The sequence below is a fragment of the Diplotaxodon limnothrissa genome, linkage group LG2 (genome assembly GCF_057381915.1).
Source record: "Diplotaxodon limnothrissa isolate DT_005_m linkage group LG2, D_limnothrissa_male_GT1.1, whole genome shotgun sequence".
NCBI classification, from domain to species: domain Eukaryota; kingdom Metazoa; phylum Chordata; class Actinopteri; order Cichliformes; family Cichlidae; genus Diplotaxodon; species Diplotaxodon limnothrissa.
This window is the reverse complement of record NC_140597.1, coordinates 2471773-2478923: the sequence shown is the minus strand read 5'-3', so window position 1 is coordinate 2478923 and position 7151 is coordinate 2471773. Positions and strand designations below refer to the sequence as shown.

At 40.6% G+C, this 7151-nt stretch overlaps 1 pseudogene; it reads right to left on the bottom strand.

The window, feature by feature from the left end:
- Positions 1-564: 564 nt before the first annotated feature.
- Positions 565-3864, bottom strand: LOC146638013 (stonustoxin subunit beta-like; annotated as a pseudogene).
- Between the last annotated feature and the right edge of the window lie 3287 nt (positions 3865-7151).

The following is a 7151-nucleotide window of genomic DNA, read 5'->3' as shown; positions in this document are numbered from 1 at the left end:
TTGGATGTCCACTTATTCAGCCATGATGGAAACATACCATACCATACCATACCAACTTTATTTCTAAAGCACTTTAACATAAAACCAGAGTTTCACAAAGTGCTGTACATGTTAATAGCATACGTAAAGAAAATTAAAATGAGATACGATAAAATAAATAGATACAATAAATTGAAACATGTTAAAACAAATTGAGTCAACCCCTCTAATCAATGCCAAAGGCTTCAGCGAATAAATATGTTTTAAGAAGACTTTTAAATTCAGAGAGAGAAGAGGCCTGCCTAACATGCAAGGGCAGATCATTCCACAACTTTGGAGCAGCTACAGCAAAAGCACGATCACCTTTAAGTTTATACTTAGTTTTCGGTACCTTAAGGAGTTGCTGATTGGCGGACCTAAGGGAACGGGCAGGTGTACATGCCATTAAGAAAGAGAAACATCAACTGATTGAATCCATGAATCTGAAAACGTGTTTGTGAGTGAAAGAGACAGACATGTACAGACTGAACTATCTGTTCAACAGTCAGAGTGTTTCTCTAACAGGAGACACTCTTTACACTCCACTCAGCACAGGGACACTGAGCAACCAGGAAACAAGAACATAAACCCAGGATAAAGAGTTTGAGTGAATGTGGTGTTGAAGGTGTGGAGGTGGATCAGAGTGTCAGAGGAGACTCTGTAGAAAGACAGAGTGCCAGCAGGACAGTCCACATACACTGCTGCTCTGTTAGAGACAGAGGAGGAGGAGATGGATGTTTCTGTGTTATTGTGCCAGACAAAACAAGGACCATCAACAGAGCAGTTCAGACTCCAGGACTGATCATTCCATCCAAACCCACAGTCATCACTGTCTCCTTTCCTTCTGATTCTTCTGTAATTCACTGATATATAAACCTATCCTCTGCAGTCGACCTCCCAGTAACAGCGACCAGTCAGACCATTTCTACACAGCAGCTGAGAAACATCAAATCTGTCTGGATGATCAGGATATGACTGAACCTCCTCCACATGTGTCACCTTCCTGTTGCTGTCAGACAGTTGGAGGTTTGTGTTCACTGTGTTTGTGTCGATTGTGAGTTGACAGGAATCTGATGGAGAGAACAAACACAATCCAGCTGCAGTTATTGATCCATCATCTGTTCATTGATTGACACTTTGATGATGACTCCTGACATCAGAGATGTGAATGATGAAGATGGTTGAATGTGTGCTGCTTTGTTTTCATGAATCACATTAAAAACACACTTACTTTACACACAATTCTTGGGGTTATAACAGTGGTTTAACTCGTCACAGCGCACAAAGATATGGAGAAGACTGAAGCTCAGTTCTTCAAACTTCTCCACAAAATTCAAAAGTTGCTTCTGTCATATTTTCACCCAAGAGATTTAGCAAATGGACCTCGGCGGGTCCAGCAATGATTTAAACACAGCTCAAAACCATACACACGCCATTCACACCTGCATTTCAACACACATTGTCAACACACTTCCAACAATGCCCACTTAATAATTTCTTTTATAAACAGAAGCTTATTTTATTTTACACAGACGTCTTACAATTATAACAATAAACAGACGGATCCCTGACATACTCAACACCAAAACCTACACAATTTCGACAAATTTTAGCAGCGTCCACCTGGAATCTGACCTACTTAATGGCAGCGTCTTTCACCAGAGTCTGACCTACTTTATGAAGCGTCCACTTGGAATCTGACCTACTTAATGGCAGCGTCTTTCACCAGAGTCTGACCTTCTTTAAAATCAATTTACCAGTAAACTGCCGGACCACAACTGGCTCGATTTTCTAAAATTCTAAAACAATTTAAAAGCGTTGACCAACGCAAGGTTTATTCCTCAGCATTCCCACGCCCGAAATCTGGTGGTTATCCCTGGCTACATCAACATAACCCTGTGATTGGAAGAAGGCAGTGTTGGGGAGTAACGGAATACATGTACCGCCGTTACGTATTTAGAATACAAAATATGAGTAACTGTATTCCGTTACAGTTACCGTTTAAAAAGCTGGTATTTAGAATACAGTTACTTTGTTGAAATAAATGGATTACACTGCGGTACTTTCCTGTTTCATTTTGTCGCGGGTCAGGACTGTTTGGGTTTTGTTTGACAGCTACGTTCTGTTGTTCCAGGCGGCAGCGTTACGGTTGCCATGGTTACAGGGCGACGCTCTCTCTCTCTCTCTGCGACTGTGTGTTTCCTGGGTGAGAGAGCGCCTTTTCGTTGTTGTTGTGCTAAGCTAACAGGCAGAATGCTACAAGCATAGCTCTAAAGAATGTAGCATCATGGGCAGTGTAGTCCGTGCTGCAGGGAGAATGCACTGCCATACATGTTATGGGTCTGTGAGCGCGAGGAGGGAGAAAAAGGGGAGTGGAAAGGTACGAGTTGTCGTCCAGCAAAAACGAGAGCATGTAAATATAATAATAACCACTGCAGCCAAGAAGAGAGCCTGACGAGCCCAGTTGTAAGTAAGCTATTAAGACTCGACTGTACACCGTGTTCGTGTTTTCCTCCGAAAACAATAAGTTCCGTTGGAGCAGCCTTTCAACGCCTCTCTCTGTCTCTCGCAAGAAAAATTGACCCACACAACAAAGTAAAGCTATTTTTCGGCTACGAGCCGACAGGGACCCCGCCGTATTAGCCAGAGGTCCCTTTACTACGGTTTGGAGTCGCGGACCTTCAGTAATAGTAATAAATCACACAGCAACAGTACATTCACGTTGTTGTAAAAAGCATGATAATATATTAAGTAATCCAAAGTATTCAGAATACGTTACTGTCACTGAGTAACGTAACGGAATACGTTACAGAATACATTTTGGGGCATGTATTCTGTAACGGAATACATTTTAAAAGTAACCTTCCCAACACTTGTAGAAGGAGAGTATCCTGGGGTGGGGAGAAGAATTTCACATGTCCTGCTTAAAGGCCGCCACTCCTTCCGTGGACCCGCTAAACCACTCCCCGCTCTCCGATTTACAGAAATGTTTCACAGGAACTGATTCCTCCCAAAGGGTGAACTAGTTTGTTTCCATATATTACCTCTGTATGAATGTACTTCTTAAATGAGAGCAAGTGTTTGTCCTTTTTTGTTCCTCAGGTACAGTACGTGATATTAAGGGCAGGCGGTCAACACAAGAAGCAGAAGTCCTTCCAAGAGGGAGCTGCAGTGAGGACACAGCCTGGTCACTGAGGTCAGAGCTCAGAATCTGAAACAGCTCAGATTTATATTCTAGGGGTTGTAAAATAAAATCTAAATATATTCATAAAGAAACCTTTAGATAATATTTTTAAATAATAGTCATAATTATGATTAATAATTAGAAATATCAGACATTTAAGTGGATTTTCTGTCACACGTATCGTGTTAGCCCTGCGATAAACTGGCAGCCTGTCCTGTCTTTGTCCTGTATCAGCTGGGATAGGCTTAATCCTGAATTGGATGCATTGTATTCCAATTATGTAATCTGATCATTTACAAACTCAAGGTATCTAATCAAAATGTAAGTAATAATTATAAAATGGGAAAGCAGAAATAAGTGTGACATGAATGTAACCGTGTTAGCTGACATAGAGGACAGCTACATGTAGTCTGAAAAACCTTTGTTGTCAAGTTTGCAGGTATATCAGCACGAGACATTCTTACATAGAAGAGACATTAAAGTCTCTGACTCAGTGAAGCATTATTGGTCCCGTCTGTTTGGATAAATATAGTAAGTTGATGTTTGTCCATTTATTGACACATTTTCTTAAGTGCTTATCCAGTTCAGGATCACAGTGGAGCTGCAGCTGGATATGTTCAGTAAATAAACCTTCCAAAAGTCAACAATAAACCTGCATCCATGTACGTTGTTGTCCACAGGATGAGAAAATCAAACTGGAAGACTGTGGAACATGTTAATAAATGTTTGTGTGTTTATGCCTGTGTCTTTCACAGGAGGCGCTGGAAGGTTTCCCTAATAGTTCCTGGTGAATCAAAGCAGAACCATAAAGGTTGCTGGACTGCATGATGGCCTTACCCCTGAGCCGTCATCCTGTTAAAGGAGGAACCAGTTAGAAGCTGTTTTCAAAGTAGCTGAGCAGATTTCATCTCAAGTAAGCAATTAACTGTTTGTTCGTTTGTTCTGCCACTTAAAGAGCATTTAAGGACGTCTTTTGAGTGTCCAGCTGAATTAATTCTACTGGCTCTCATGGTCATTTGTTATTATAGACATATTTTTCATGTTCATCCAGCTATTTAGTAAATTCTATCTATTTAGTAATATCCGTCAGCTATAAAATGTAATATAAATATAAAAATATCTAAATATCTCCTGTCCTTTGTTTTAATGATGTAAGTCTGTTTACATTAGCATTCCTCACATATCAATGAGATGCTGTACAGTACAATCCTGCTGACACAGCAGAGGGATAACGACGGCTATTCAACATCTTTACACGACACATTCGAGCTGCATGATGCAGACAAAGTGACTAAATCATCTTTTTGTGGTTTATTGTCTTCAAACCAGCAGACAAAGCTGATGGCAGAAGATGTCAGAGAAGAACTTCAGGCCGTGGACTGAAAAGGTATTTTTTTCTTGTTATCAAAGACATTTGGAGTGACGGCTTCTACAAGTGGTTGTGCTAAAGTAAAGCTTACAGTCTAAGAAGTCACAGTGTTGATATTCAGCACAAAGAGAAAAGCTCACTTGTTTGAATTTATTTACAATCATAGTTTTATAAATTCTGACTGTAAACAGCTTTTACAGCTTTGATATGGTTTGACACTCGATATCAGGTTTAATTTAAAGGTTTCTGTGTCCCAATGAGCCATTTACACTGACCAGTGTCAGTTTAACTGTAACACATTCATTATTTAGATTCAACAGAGAAATAACTGAATGTAAAAAATGGCAGCCCTCAGGCAGGTTTATAGAGATACATGCATGCATTATGAAATTTATGTATCCCAGATAATTGTTATTCATCTAGTCATGGCAGACCTACCTCTTCCTCCCAAGTTAACTGAAACCCAAAAGAACTAGTGGGGCTATTTACACACTCACAACCAGTGTGGGGTAAAAAGAGCCACCAAAAAGCTGTCAGCCACAGATGTGCTAGAAGAGTTAGAAACTCTACTTATGGAGAAACTTTATAAGTCTAACAGAGGACAGGTACTCCTGCCCAAATAACATGATATAACCCCACATACAGCCCAGCCATAAAGTGAACCAAGTCATTTAGTTAAAGACAGCATGAGACCAAATGCATGTAACCAGCCTGCACCAACCTGACATTTCTTCCTCCTGAATTAAATGAATGAATGGATGAAAGTTAAATGACTACAAACCTAATGATAGGTTTGTAGCTTGAACCTATTCGCTGGAACGTTGAAGACAATAATTTGTGTGTGTGTGTGTGTGTGTGTGTGTGTGTGTGTGTGTGTGTGTGTGTGTGTGTGAGGTCAAGATGTGACCCTGTGAAGACCCTCCCCAAAGCTGGTGCCAGGAGCGGCTCCATCTGAACAAAAGGCTCTTATACTTAAAGAGATATATACGTGTGTTTGCTATGCCATATATCAACAAGAGAAGATACGACCTCTCCTAGGTGTGATCTATGCCAGAACACTCTGTAGAGGAGTGAACGCACTCCCCTCTTCATGCTACACAGAGTTGTTACAGACCTCCTAGGATGAGACATTCTTTCAATCTACAAATGATTATATACTTCTAAGCATATATGAGTAAATATTTCTAAGCATAAATGACAATCAACAATACAAAACCTAACACCTAAAGCCACTAGTTCCCACACTGGAGCTCCCTGACACTGTGTGTTAACCGTATTTAGCTTGTATCAACAGTTGTAACAGGCTAAGCCACCTGAGACACTGCATTGAATGATTGTTCCTGTCTTAATGGTTTCAGCTGACTGGTTTCAGCTCAGATGTTCTGCTTTTGATGATTTGGAAAATGGAAGCAAAATCACACGGAGCGTGCTATTGTTTGTTTTTTAATATGATGGACTGAACACAGGACGTGTCTGACTAAGCAAAGATTAATCATTTCTACCTGTCTCTACTGTTTCAACTGACATTTGCTGATCTGTAATTGTCAGGATATATATTTATTCCAGCTCTCATAGGGCAAAGGAATGACTCAGACTTGTCAAATGTTCTTTGATTAGATAAACACTACGAAGTTCATAATTTTCTTACAAATAAAACTATAATGACAACCATGAACAGCTGTGCTTATTTCTGAGACATGAATGTAAACAATTTTGTATTTTTAATGTGTTCATATTTAGACAGTGTGCATTTGTAGGCTGAAACTAAAGGTGAACCTGAGGTGATGGTTAACAGAAAGTATATATAAATATAAAACAATATTGAAGTAATGTTTTTACCCTGTGCAGCGTGTGGACGCTGTGCACGCAATCACCTTATCACTATTCACTGTAGTAAACATGCACCGCTAGCTCACGTGACTGACTCTGTCTCCATGGTTACATCGTATATTATTAGCTATAGCTCTCTGCAGCTGTAACACTTTCACACTTTGCCCGAGTAAATAACGAGGGCGATCGTGGCTCAAGAGTTGGGAGTTCGCCTTGTAATTGGAAGGTTGCCGGTTCGAGCCCCGGCTCGGACAGTCTCGGTCGTTGTGTCCTTGGGCAAGACACTTCACCCGTTGCCTACTGGTGGTGGTCAGAGGGCCCGGTGGCGCCAGTGTCCGGCAGCCTCGCCTCTGTCAGTGCGCCCCAGGGTGGCTGTGGCTACAATGTAGCTGCCATCACCAATGGGTGGATGACTGGATGTGTAAAGCGCTTTGGGGTCCTTAGGGACTATTAAAGCGCTATACAAATACAGGCCATTTACCATTTGTAAGTACATATTGTTACAGTCCTAATTCCAATATGATTCTTCATAAATCCTGCTTTGAAATACTGAACTTTAAAATTGACCTGATGAAAGATAATTCACAGTGGCACTCTGTCAGGATCATTCTGGATGTAAGATCACTGTATTAATCTGAATCTTTCTGAAATGTGCTGTGAGTGAATGCTGATGCAACTCACTGTGGGGAAGCTGTTAATAAAATGAATCTGTGACACAGCGGTTTCAGTGTTATTCTGTTATCGTTTGAG